This window comes from Gopherus flavomarginatus, chromosome 6 (genome assembly GCF_025201925.1).
Source record: "Gopherus flavomarginatus isolate rGopFla2 chromosome 6, rGopFla2.mat.asm, whole genome shotgun sequence".
Taxonomy (NCBI): domain Eukaryota; kingdom Metazoa; phylum Chordata; order Testudines; family Testudinidae; genus Gopherus; species Gopherus flavomarginatus.
Genome location: NC_066622.1, coordinates 99982469 through 99996358, shown reverse-complemented (window position 1 = coordinate 99996358; position 13890 = coordinate 99982469). Strand labels below are relative to the sequence as shown.

General features: G+C 45.2%; 1 protein-coding gene across 3 annotated transcripts in view; it reads right to left on the bottom strand.

Annotated features, from left to right (window-relative positions):
- NUDT13 (nudix hydrolase 13) overlaps positions 1-13890 on the bottom strand; it is a 33021-nt gene that overhangs the window by 17101 nt on the left and 2030 nt on the right. For 2 of the 3 annotated variants that reach the window (XM_050959648.1, XM_050959650.1), the window contains exon 1: positions 1761-1825. The exons of the other annotated variant lie outside the window; for it this stretch is intronic. The gene's annotated coding sequence lies outside the window, so the exon portion shown is untranslated. Of the gene's footprint in view, positions 1-1760; positions 1826-13890 lie in introns of those variants that run through there. 3 annotated transcript variants of the gene reach the window in all.

Sequence of the window (13890 nt, the reverse complement as noted above, 5' to 3'; positions counted from 1 at the left end):
TTTGGATGCTGTGGAGCAGCACTGTCTCCTCCTGATCCACCATCAGATGTATGTTCATCAACATACCAGGCAATTTTCATTCCTGGGATACCATCGACTTCAGTGGAGTTACAGCAAGGTTGAATTTTGGCCATCTTTTTTAAGGCCCTTCCTTCAAGCCCTTATATAATAACTTTTGTTAAGTACTAGCAAATTTTTTTAAATGGAAAATAACTCCCCTATTTTAAAAAAATTAATTTGGAAGCATTGTGAGCTCTATACATGGTATCATTACTTGCAGGATTCTATGAAATGGAACATTTTGATAGTCTAGTCCATGGGTGGGCAAACTTTTTGGCCTGACAGCCACATTGGGGTTCCAAAACTGTATGGAGGGCCAGGTAGGGAAGGCTGTGCCTCCCCAAACACCCTGGCCCCTGCCCCCTATCTGCCCCCTCCCACTTCCTGTCCCCTGACTGCCCCCCTCAGAACCCCTGACCTATCCAACCCCCCTGCTCCTTGTCCCCTGACCGCCCCCCTGGACCCCACCCCCTATCCAATCTGCCCTGACCCCTACCCACACCCTGACAGGCCCCTCAAACCTATCCAACCCCCCATTCCCTGTCCCCTGACTGCCCCCAGGGACCCTCTGCCCCTTATCCAACCCCCACGCTCCCCACGCCATTCAGAGTACCAGGACTGGCAGCCGTGCCGCCCAGCCAGAGCCAGCCACGCTACTGGGCAGTCTAGAGCACCAGGGCTAGACCACCCGTGGCTCTCGCAACCACACTGCCCGGCATGAACTCGCAGCCCTGCCGCCCAGAGCACTGGCAGCACAGCAAGCTGAGGCTGCAGGGGAGGGGGGACAGCAGGGGAGGGGCTGTGGCCTGCGGGCTGTTTGCCCACCTCTGATCTAGGCCTTGGCTACACTGGTGCTTTACAGCGCTGCAACTTTCTCGCTCTGGGGTGTGAAAAAACACCCCCCTGAGCGCTGCAAGATACAGCACTGTAAAGTGCCACGGGGAGGTGGAATATGTGCGGCACTGGGAGATCTCTCTCCCAGCGCTGGCGCTGCGACCACATGTGGGCTTGGCTACACTTGAAACTTCAAAGCGCTGCTGCGGGAGTGCTGCCGCGGCAGCGCTTTGAAGTGCGAGTGTGGTCATGGCGCCGGGGCTGGCAGAGAGCTCTCCCAGCACTGCACGTACTCCACCTCCTCATGAGGATTAGCTTGCAGTGCTGCACTGTTTACACTGGCGCTTTGCAGCGCTGTATTTTGCAGCGCTCAGGGGTGTGTTTTTTTCACACCCGAGCGAGAAAGTTGCAGCGCTGTAAAGCACCAGTGTAGCCAAGGCACACTTCAACCCGCTGCCGTGGCAGCGCTCCCACGGTAGCGCTTTGAAGTTTCGAGGGTAGCCAAGCCCTTAGTCTGTGAAAATCCCAAACACAGCATAAAGTTTAAGTGCAGATCAGAGTAGGAGTTAATAGACAACTCTGTACTTTGCTCTAGAATGGGCAGCTTGGAGAGGGTTCCGAATCTGACTGCAGAGGGCAATAACTCGTTCTTACCATAATAAAATGCAAAATCGGGAGATGAGAAGACTAACTCCTTAATTCCTTGAAGCCACAAGACGCATGGTTTGTATTTAGCAATAATGAATTCAGGCGCTCTCAGGGCTCATGCATATTCAGATTTGCCACCCTGGCAATCCTGTTTATGGTATATGCCCCTGAGTAGGTGAGTGTTAATCAATTCAAGTCCACACATTTCTGGTACTTACTGTAGTCAGTGCAGGAGGAATGCTACCTCAGACAGCAGGAAGCGCTTTGTAAAAGTCACACGCTGACGCGCAGGATGTTAAAGGAAACGCAGCTTGTCTATTAATCTGCACTACATTTTTCAGAATGCCTTTCCCCACAGGGAGTTCTGGGAAGTGTAGTTCCACAAGACTGCTTCAGAAGCCTCTCTCACTGTGGAATCTGTGTTTGACAGTTCACTGTACATTTGCTCTTATTTTTCTTAACTCTGTGCATTAGTGGTGCTTTCTTGCGGTGAATTATTGATTTTCTACAAACAAGTCATTAAATCAGAGACGCTAGATTCCCCCAAAACAAAGATGTAACAGGCAACAGCAATGGTAGTGCTGTGTTTTCATCTATTTTTATAGAACCCAGCAGGAATTTTTTAAGTTTTCTCCGGTTTTGTGTCTGAAATGTGAGAAAACTATTTTAACAAGTAAGGTTAAGGATCTGAATCCTCCCTATGCCCTTAATAAATACAAATATGTAAATATCAATATACATGTGGCTTGCAGTGTTGGTCCCAGGATATTAGAGAGACAAGGTGAGTGAAGCAATGTCTTTTCTCCAACTTCTGCTAGAGAGAGAGAAGCTTTGGAGGCTCCAGAGCTCCATTTCAGGTCTGGGAAATGTACTCAGAGTGTCACAGCTAATTACAAGATGAAACAGATTGTTTACTTTAAGATAAGTACTTACATATTTCAAGGGACAGTTCAAGGAGAAGTGGTCCCTTGAAACATGTGTTTAACTACCTCTGCTAAACAATCTGTTCCACCTTGTATTTAGCTGTAAAGGGCTTGTCTACATCACAAAGTTGCAGCGCTGGTGAGGGGGTTACAGCGCTGCAACTAGGAGGTGTACACATCTGCAGGGCATCACCAGCGCTGCAACTCCCTGTTTGCAGCGCTGGCCGTACTCCCGTTTTGTCTCGGGTGTAGAGGATCCAGCGCTGGTGATCCAGTGCTGGTAATCAAGTGTAGACACTTACCAGCGTTTTTCTTGACCTCCGTGGAATAAGCAGGTATCCCAGCATACCTGAGGAAGCCTCTCTGGTAATCAAGCAGGTCTCCTTCCCCGCGGTTTGCTCCGGTGTTCTCCGAATCCCCCCCCCAAGCGGGTCTCCTTCCCCGCGGTTTGCAGGGGGGTTCGGGGAACGCGAGAGCAAACCACAGGGAAGCAGGTCTTCTTCCCCGCGGTTTGCTCTCGCGTTCCCCGAACCCCCGTGCAAGCAGGTCTCCTTCCCCGCGGTGTGCTCTCGCGTTCCCCAAACCCCCGTGCAAGCAGGTCTCCTTCCCCGCGGTTTGCTCTCGCGTTCCCCGAACCCCCGTGCAAGCAGGTCTCCTTCCCCGCGGTTTGCTCTCGCGTTCCCCGAACCCCCGTGCAAGCAGGTCTCCTTCCCCGCGGTGTGCTCTCGCGTTCCCCAAACCCCCGTGCAAGCAGGTCTCCTTCCCCGCGGTTTGCTCTCGCGTTCCCCAAACCCCCGTGCAAGCAGGTCTCCTTCCCCGCGGTGTGCTCTCGCGTTCCCCAAACCCCCGTGCAAGCAGGTCTCCTTCCCCGCGGTGTGCTCTCGCGTTCCCCAAACCCCCGAGCAAGCAGGTCTCCTTCCCCGCGGTTTGCAGGGGGGTTCGGGGAACGCGAGAGCAAACCGCGGGGAAGGAGACCTGCTTGCGGGGAGGGGGTTCGGGGAACGCGAGAGCAAACCGCGGGGAAGGAGACCTGCTTGCACGGGGGTTTGGGGAACACGAGAGCAAACCGCGGGGAAGGAGATCTGCTTGCAGGGGGGTTCGGGGAACACTGGAGCAAACCGGGGAAGGAGACCTGCTTCCCCGCGGTTTGCTCTCGCGTTTCCCGAACCCCCCTTGAAGCCGCCCAACAGCACTGCAGTGTGGCCACATCTAACACCACTTGCAGCGCTGGTTGCTGTAAGTGTGGCCACTCTGCAGCGCTGGCCCTATACAGCTGTAACAACCAGCGCTGCAAAATTGTAGATGTAGACATACCCTGTCAGTACATTTCCCAGACCTGAAGAAGAGCTCTGTAGAAGCTGGAAAACGTGTCTCTCTTACCAACAGAAATTGATCCAACAAAAGATATTACCTCATGCCCCTTGTCTCTGTGCGGGGAGGGGACAAGGACATTAATAGGTCTGTATAGTTTCAAAGCACTCACATCTATGTTTGAAATTGCAAGCGCACAACTATGATTAGAAAGTGAAGTATGTCAAGTAAGATGTCAATATAATTAAAGAGAATCTTTTTCATGCATTTATAATTGAACCAGCAAAGGGATTCTTCTCCAGTAGACATCAGTTCTGGGTTGAGATCTCCATTAAGTATGAAGAATGTCTTTATAACTGTATAACAATAAATGTGATTTACAAATAATATTGACAGACACTTATTTAATTTGTCAGTAAGTAAGATACTATAATAAGAAATTCCAGACACTTAATTAGAGAGCATAGGTCATAAAAACAACAAATGAGATACTTAGGGAAAACAGCACACTTGTTACTAGAGTGATGTACAATTATGTTACATTTAATTATGCTTGACTGTTGTTACTTGTGTGCTTTCTGAAACAGAGAAAACCCTCAACATATCAATCCACTAGGCAAATTGGATTAATTGAGAAAACAAATCTTTCCTTAACAAGATAAAGGACTGAAGTATAATCTGTAAGGAAAATGTCCATCCTGCTGTTAATATACATATATTTTTTACCATGTCTGCACTGTGATATGAAATTTGCATAGCCTGGAAAATTATTTTCTGCACCACAATAGCCAGGTAGCTTGTTTTCAAAATCATGCAGCCATTCTCATCATATAATTCATTTAGAATGATAAATGGTGGCAATAGCTTTGGCATGTGGATGCTTTATTATTTGTAAATGTTATGGGGCAGATCTCAGCTGGTATAAACTGTTATAGATAGCTGCAATGATGGCACTACGACAACTTATACCAGCTGAAGGGCTGCACCTACAGTAGGGCAGCCACTCATACATTCCCAGAATACCAGACATTCCAGTACTTTAGGGACTGACCTAGGCTTGCCCTGTCAGCATGACCCACCCTGCCAGTGTGACCTAACACACATGGTATATGTGAGGTCACTTCCCCCAAAGTGGCACACTCTTCAAAATGGCATCCCCAATCCAATACCAGACATATCCATGTCCAGTTTTCTCTCAATACCTGATATGGGACAAACGACCCAAAAAGAGGACTGTCCAGTTTCTAACTTGATGACTGGCCTGCCTAACCTATGTTTTACATTAAACCCCTCATTCCATGTGCTAGTGGTAATCCGATCAGCTAAGGAAAGGCTTGTCTAAACAAATACATTTCACACAGATTTCTGAAGCTTGCTATATCTGAGCTTTGGCAAACCTCCAGAGCAAGTGAGTTCCAGAGGTTTAGACTTTCCTCTGAGAATACCTTGCGGCTGCTCCAGGGATTAACAGAAAGAGCAAACCAGCAGGTTGTAAGCAGTGTGTATGAACACAGGTGATCTCTCAGTAGCTGGGATGCAAGTCATTCAGGCCTGGATCCATAAAGGGACTTAGGTGTTGTAACACTCAGCCTCACAGACTCAGCACCTGACTTTTAGGGGCTTAGAAAATTACAGAAACAATACTGCAAGCCACAAAGCCTGATTTAGCCACCTAGGCTTCTATGAATTGAATGGGACGGTGTAGGCACCTTAGAATGCAATCTATAAAAACCAGCGCAGTAGGCAGGGAGCTGCCTACACAAGCCATGGGAAGATACTGATGTGGTCTAAACGCCACACCTCTCTGAGAGATAGGTGCCTAAATCATGGCTGCAGAGATGTGCCTATTTCTATTTAGCAATCCACAAATAGGAACCCATCTCCTGTAGTCAGGTGGCTGAAGTGACTAAGTCATTTCTTACAGGCAGAGGCATGTGCAGGAATTTAAATCTGACCCCTCTTAAGGAGGCTCAGAAGCTTGCTGCCCCCCCTTCTCCTGTGACCCTGGTCAGAGCTCAATCTTCCCCCCCTCTGCCTGGCCCTGGCCCCACCCCAAGATCAATCTTCACTCCCTGCCCTGGCCCTGGGCAAGAGCTCAATCTTCTCTGCCTCTGCAGCCCCAGGGCTAGAGAAGTTCTGGGCCCATAATTATTATTGGGTGTGTGTCGGGGGGGGGGGGGGTGCCCTGCTTGCCCTCCCTTGTGCATGCTCTTCCTTACAGGAAAGAATTAGGTACTACCTTAGCCCACACAAAACAGCTGGATGAGGAAGTGAGGTGGTGGTGCCATCAGCTAGTTCTTGTTAGTCCAATAAATTGAGCACTCACCTAGGATGTAGCAAAATTCAGTTCCCCTATATTCTGTCCCCCTGACTGATGGGGAGAAAGGATTTGAACTATAAGGAGGATGTGCTAACTACTGAATTATGGGATGGTCTGATCTGGAGGACTCCTTCAACCTCTTTGTATCCCTTATAGATAAATACTGAAAGAGTAATTCAGACAGGGGTACTGGGTCTCCTATGTAGGTGCCCTCACCACCAGGCTATAGGGTCATTCTCTTGATCTTTTTTTCTAGACTACTAACTGTTTCACTGTGGATAAATACTTAAATAATCATTGGGCTAAGCAAGAGAAAGGGAGAATGACTCTGTAACCTGGTGATTAAAGTACCTATCTGGATGTCCAGAGACCCAGGGCCCAATGTCCCTGATTAAATTGCTTATTATTTATCCTCTCAGGAATAAAGACCTGCAGCTGACCCTGGGACTAGCTAGCTGAGTCTCCTGGAAAACTAATGAGCCTAGGTGAGCTACAGCAGAACCACCCAATTGACTAACCTGCCTGATTGGCTGAGGGGAACCAGCAGGCATGTTCTTAAGCCCAGCAGCAGCAACTTGCTGGTTGTTTGATGTTTATGCTATTAGTCATTCTTGTGCTTAACCCTGTTTGTCTTCTAGCTCTGACCACCCAAGTGTCAGTTGCTGACGATCCACAGTGGAAGAAAATCAACAAGAGAAAGCCACCATACCAGACTATTTCAGTGTTCTGTGGTTAGAGCACTCCCCTGAGAGATGGGAAACACCTGTTCAACTTCTTTCTCCCCATTAGGCAGAAAAGGAGGAATTGAACCAGGGTCTCACCTCCCAAGTGAGTGTTCTACCACTGTGCTATAAGGTGGGTTCTATTTGCTCTGTAGTGGCCAGAGTTAATGGCCTTTTATCCCACCTACCAGAGCAGACCTTGCATGTGAGATAAGTGAGTGACTACTCATCTTCTCCTAGTTTGTGGATTGTTTTGGGAGATAGGCATCCATATGCTAAAAGGCACAACAGTGCATCTGCCCAGAGGCAGAAACTGGGGCACTGAGTGAACTTTTATCCTGAAAATGTGGACAATGAGCAAGTTTAGATGCCAACAGTGTTTGGTGAGAGTTCTGTGGATTGAAGTGGTGCCTAAATCTTAGGTTTAGGTGCCTAAGGACCTTTGTAGCACAGGACCTGATTACTGAGTCTGAGCCAAAATATCTGGACACATGCTTTTCTTTATCCTGTGATTAGTCTCATTCAGTTGAACTACTGAAAGAAAGAGAACAAGCTTTTTGGGTCTGTTTCTTCTAAAATTGATTTAACAGAGAGGAAAGAGAATGTTTGTTTAAAATATATCTGAGACACATTACTTTCTGTAGGTGACTAGTTGGCTGTTGATTACTGATGAATTATAAAAGCAGTATAGGCCCTGCTGTTAAGAGGACGCTGTTGATGGCATTGTGGAGGAGGGGACATTTGCATATTAGGCTGCTTCACTGGGTGACTCAATATGATGAAAATACTGGGGTAGGAAATATCTGAGAACTCTATGCAGTCTCTTGTTTAATGGCAATGTTGTGTGAAACATTGTGGTATTTGTGATAATCAAGGATATGATTAGTTTTCTCATGTGGCTGTTGCTGTTAGGATAAGATCATATGTTTCAAAAGCCTTCCAACATTAAGTTGTGAAAAATGCTTATATGTATGAATGATTCATCACAGACTGGCAAGCCAAAGAAATCATTGATCACCTACCCCTAGACTATCTGGATATAATTGAGGAAGCAATTGTTTGTGCAGTATCTATTGGGGGAACTAATTATTCGGCTCTATTCAGCACTGGTGAGGTAACATCTGGAGTGTTGTGTCCAGTTTTGGGCCTTGCACTACAGAAAGGATGTGGACAAATTGTAGTGAATCCAGTGGAGGGCAATGAAAATGATTAGGGGGTTGGGGCACATGACTTAAAAGGAGAGGCTGAGGGAACTGGGCTTGTTTAGTCTGCAGAAGAGAAGAGTGAGAGGGGATTTGATAGCAGCCTTCAACTACTTGAAGTGGAGTTCCAAAGAAGATGGAGCAAAGCTATTCTCAGTGGTGACAGATGACAGAACAAGCAGCAATGGTTTCAAGTTGCAGTGGGGGAGGTCTAGGTTGGCTATTAGGAAATACTATTTCAGCTAGGAGGGTGGTGAAGCACTGGAATGGGTTACCTAGGGAGGTGGTGGAATCTCCATCTGTAGAGTTTAAGACCTCGCTTGACAAAGCCCTGTCTGAGATGACTTAGTTGGGGTTGGTCTTGTTTTGAGCAGGGGGTTGGATTAGATGATGTCATGAGGTCTCTTCCAACCCTAGTCTTTTATGTACTAGTGGAGATGGGGGAGAAAGAGTGGTTCTATTTCTTACAAATCCTTTGGTTTCTATTAATGGTTGTACTGGTAACTTGGCATGTTGCTTTATATAGACAAAATAACAGAACTTAACTAGTGACGTTTATAAAATAACTGCAGTGATTATTTGCTTTAAACATATATAATCTAGCAATTAACTTGATACGTTTGTTCTAGAAACTAACATAGTGAAACTTCAGGAAACCTCTTGATAGAACACTTTCTCTACTAGGAAGAGCCCTTCCAGAACAAGGGTGAGGTATTGTGGCCTTACTATTTTCAAGAGGTACCCATAGTCAGCTAGTCACTGAGACTGCCAGTCTAATCAACTTTTTATATAAACATCTGTCTATCAGGATCTGGACGAAAAAGACATTTTCTTTATAGATAAAATTTAACATAAAAATGACCAAGCTTTTCTTCTACTGCTAACAATGTGATTGGCTGACAGACAGTAGCGAGATGAGTTCTGCTCAATTATATCCATGCAATCAGGGCTGTCTTGAGGCCAATTCCCCGGAATCGAGCCCAGTGGCAGGGCTGCCCAGAGTGGAGGGCAAGTGGCCAAGAATCTCTTCCCAGGCTAGAGTCACCTTTTTAATTTTTACTCACCCAACGGCACTCCAGGTCTTCAGTGGCACTTTGGCAGTGGGTCCTTCAGTGCCACCGAAGACCTGAGGCAAGTGAAGGACCCGCTGCCGAAGACTCAGACCGCCGCCTAGTGAGTACAAGCCCCACGTGGTTTTCTATGTGTAGTTTTTTTTTTGTTTGTTTTTTAGTCATCCCTGTCGGGGCCCCGTGGAAACTGTTCAAATCGGGTCCTACACTTCCTAAAGCCAGCCCTGCATGCAGTCAGACTTTGGACCAGCCTAACTCAATCAGCTGCTTCTACTGCATGTGCAGGGATTCTTTCTCTAATACTTTCTAAGCTGCCTAACTCTTGGGTACCTAAGCATCCTCCTTCTCTCATGAGGCAAGGAATGCTTGAATTGGCCAGGATCTTGATTTCAATGATTGCTGAAGTCTCATGTTCTTTCTTTATATGTAATGACACAGATTATTTTGAACATTTTAATTTAATTGGGTCAGGGGTTGAAGTTTACCATCTCTCTGCAAAAAATCTCAAACGTATTACAGTCAATGATACAAAACTAGAGCCCTTCCTGAGGAAGCTGATCACACATAACAAGAAAAGTCACTGTATCTGGCTTACAGAATAGCACAAAAAGAGCACAGCATGATATGGAATCTAAACTTTGGCTAACCAGTTCAAATTTGGCTCAGCCTCATTGTGGTCAGAAGTCGCTGCAAGCAGATGTTTGATCAGTCGCTCATTGGAAGTTAGGTTTAGTTTTTGGCAGGAGAGGGAAGCCTTGTCCAGATCCTAACAGACAGGTGTCTATATAAAAGGCTGACTAGACTGACAGTTTCTCAAGTGATTAGCTGCCTATGGGCACAACACAAAAATAGTGAGGCCACTATGCCCCAGCCTTGCTCTGGATGGGCCCTAACACAAAGGGAAACTGTAGTTACAGCTCCATGCATATTCTTTATTTGGCCTTTACAAGCAGGGGTTCCAGCAATGATATTTTTTTGGGGACACCTCTTTACCAAGAGCTACAATAATAATTGCTCCATTCAAGATGTACCTGGATCTGGCTACTCCTTTTTTCTGCCTCAGACAGCCATTGATACACTGGACAATGAGTGCCTTCCTAAAGCAAGAGTCCAACTTGAAGCAATTATCAGTTGGCCTACAGAACTCCCTAAAGCTGTAGGTCCATCAATGGCTATTAGCCAGGCTGGATAAGGATGCAACATCAGGGATGCTCTGAGTGTTCCTACCTGTTTGCCTGCAGCTGGAAGTGGATGATGGGATGGATCACTTTGATTACCTATTTTGTTCATTCCTAGGGAAACACCTGTCATTGGCCACAGTCAGAAGATGGACCATTGGTCTGACCCAATATGGCCATTCTTAGGTTCTTATTGGCTAGACATACCAATCACTTTCTTCAACTTTGGAACTGATCACATATTATTGATGATTTTCTATTCTTCATCCCTTTCTCCTCTTCTTTCCCTTCTGTCTTGCCAGTAGATCATTTCTGTTAGTCTTTATCTCCTATTTAGGTCCAAACTTTTGTTTTCCTTACATTTAAAGATGTAAACTTTTTATTGTCCTATTAAAAAAAACTTTTCATGATATTAAGCTTTTCTCCTCTTGTTTTGCCTATTTTAATATAATTTTGAATTTAATTTTGACTGAAGGGGTTTCTCCTTTCCTTAGTTGAGAACTTTTTTGAATACTACCAGGTTTGATAGTGATGGATGACCCTCTTCCAGTAAACTCAAAAAAAATGTTCACCATTTTAATGGGGTCAACAGGGCTGACTTAAAATTGCTAGGGCCCAGGTCCCAAGCCCAAAGGCATCAGCCCTTGGTGCTGGGGCTAAGATTACAGGCCCTGTCTGGGGCTGAATCCCATGGGCTTCAGCTTTGGTCCTCACCCCCCCAAGTGGTGGGGCTTGGTCAGGCTCAGGTTTTGGTCCTCACTCCTGGGGTCCTGTAGTAATTTTTGTTGTCAGAAGGGGTTTGCGGTGCAATGAAGTTTAAGAACTCCTGGTTTAGAATATAATTGCCTGTTGAGATTTTTCTGTTTGTAAGTCTAACTTGCTTCTGTTAATTTTTTTTATATATTTTCTGAGACCAACTTTTCTAAAGCAATTTTAATTTTTTTTCAGCCTCACTGAGCAATGTTTGCTTTTTCTTTTTCTAATTTAGTCTTTGTTAAACTGTCCCTAATCACGGCTTTGAAGGCATCCCATGAAGTCCTTTTAAAATCTGGTCAGCATTGTTTTCCTTAAACAATTGCATAATTTTCTCCATCTTAAACTCTTTTCTGGTCATACAGAAGTGTGGTGATTAATTTTCTTCTTGTTCTAGGTGTCTTACCAGTTATAAGTAAAACTGGTGCAGGATCTGACAAGGAGATAGAAAATCAGCACAGCAAGGCTGTTTTAAGCTAAATTCTAGAGATTAAAATTGTATCAACTATTGTATATATTTTGTGGGGTATTGAAAAGGAGTAATATGTCTTCTGGACTGAAATCTCCTGGAGTCCCACATCAAGTTAATTCATTACAGAGATTGTCAGTGCCTGATTTTCTATACTTGATTATACTGCTTTCTGACTCCTTTAACTTTGGGTCTAGAACACAATTATTTTTTAGTTTCCCCAGTCCCTTCCCCTTTATTTTCCCCCTGAATCCCTCAAACCTCAAATATACTAAAAACCAAAAAATCACTAAATTCCTTCCCCCTTCACAATGTGGAGATTTACCCAAGTCCCAGATGGATCTGGCTAACCTGTCCACTCTTCTGGTATGAAGTTCCTCTAGGGGGAACCTCAACATCCACTCCATACAAAACTAGAGTACTGTTTTATTTTTAATAGGACCAACATCCTGTGGGGAGTTGTACTAAGCCATATTTCTTCTACTCTTCCTCTTATTTACATCTTTATTTTAGCACTTGGTTACACCACTCTCTCTCCCCCTCCCCAATCATTTGTAATCCTAGATTTCATTCCTCATATTCTGGTATTTAAATACCCCTATGAGTGGTTCAGAGTATTTCATAAGCAAAGATGACACTCTGCTTTGTTTCTTAAATCTGAGAAAGATGAGGGAAAGCAATGAAACAGCCTTTTGGATGTCCATCTCCTTATGAAACTTTTTCTTGACTTTACTATTCTATTTTTGAGTGATTTATCTCCTACATTTTATTGCCAGTCTTTATTTTGACTTGGTTGTTCAATGTCTGTGTCCTCTTGGGAACAAGATGTCTTCTAATCCTTTAATCATTCTCGTCTCTCTTCTCTGAATCCTCTCCAATTTACCAACACCCTTCCTGAATTGTCTAGAGCTGGACAAAGTATTCCAGTAGCAGTTGCACCACTGCCAAATACACAAGTAAAATAACTTCACTACTTGTATTCAATATTCAACTGTTAACATCTCCAAGAACTTCACTACTCCTTTGGGGCATTAGCAATCAGCAAGGTAGGAGCGATGACCTATACATCCTGATAAAGGATACCTGATATGAGGGAAACATTGTGGCATTATCTATAGTTGCTTGTGGCTAACTACCGCCATTATGAAAGACACCGGACTACAGTATGTGGACCTCTGAAGGGAGAACTCTGGACTCAAAGCTATTGTGTCTCCTAGTTTGTTCTTGTGTGGCCAGGGCCGGCTTTAGGTCTATTCCACCAATTCCCCCCGAATCGGGCCCCATGCCCAGTCAGAATTCCTTCCCTGGCTAGAGGCCCCTTTTTACTCACCTGGCGGCACTCTGTGTCTTCAGTGGCACTTCAGCAGTGGGTCCTTCGCTCACTCTGGGTCTTCGGCGGCGGATCCTTCGCTTGCTCTAGGTCTTCAGCGGCACTTTGGTGGCGGGTCCATCAGTGCTGCCGAAGACCTGGAGCGAGTGAAGGACCTGCCGCCAAAGTGCGGCCGAAGACTCAGAGCACCGCCCGGTGAGTACAAGCCCCACGTGTTTTTTACATTTTTTTTTTGTTTGTAAGTCATCTCTGCCAGGGCCCTGTCAAAACTGTTCGAATTGGGCCCCGCACTTCCTAAAGCCGGCCCTCTGTGTGGCTATCTGAAGATACCTGAAACAAATAGCTCATACTAGTATCTAGCAATGGTACTCCAGTTTTTTTCTCAGGCTTGCACTGTTGCAGTTAGTTATGCTAAGTTGATAACCATTTATTTGCTGCCTTTGTGGTATATTGCCTGCCTCCCATCCCTATATATTTATAAGGCTCTGGGACTATTGCCTCCAATGTATTTGTCAGGACTCTGCCTCTACCAAAGATTTAATTACTCCCAGTGAATGCTTCCAACAAGTGGTTGCCAATAGTGTCTCAGAACTTGTTTTTAAAATGAAAAATGTTTTTTACTACATTTTTTGTTAGTTTCTATCTTTATCTAAAGTCTGGTTTTTGTCAAAGCATTTTTGGGGGTTTTCTGATTGTCAAATACCAAATTTTTCACTTTTATCCTGCCAAAAAATTAAATTACCATGTGAGCTCTATCCCATTCTATTTGCAGTGATCTCATTGGTGCTGGGAAAGAGGCATGCATGGGGGACAGGACTGTGAGAACTGAGCGAGGGTTGCACGAATAGTCATGCAACGTGGTCCTCTATAAAGCCCATAGTTAATGTTACCCTAAACCACGGTTAGGCAACCTATGGCACGCGTGCCAAAGGTGGCATTCAAGCTGATTTTCAGTGGCACACACACTACCTGGGTCCTGGCCACCAGTCCAGGAGGCTCTGCATTTTAATTTTAAATGAAGCTTCTTAAACATTTTAAGAACCTTATTTACTTTACATACAACAATAGTT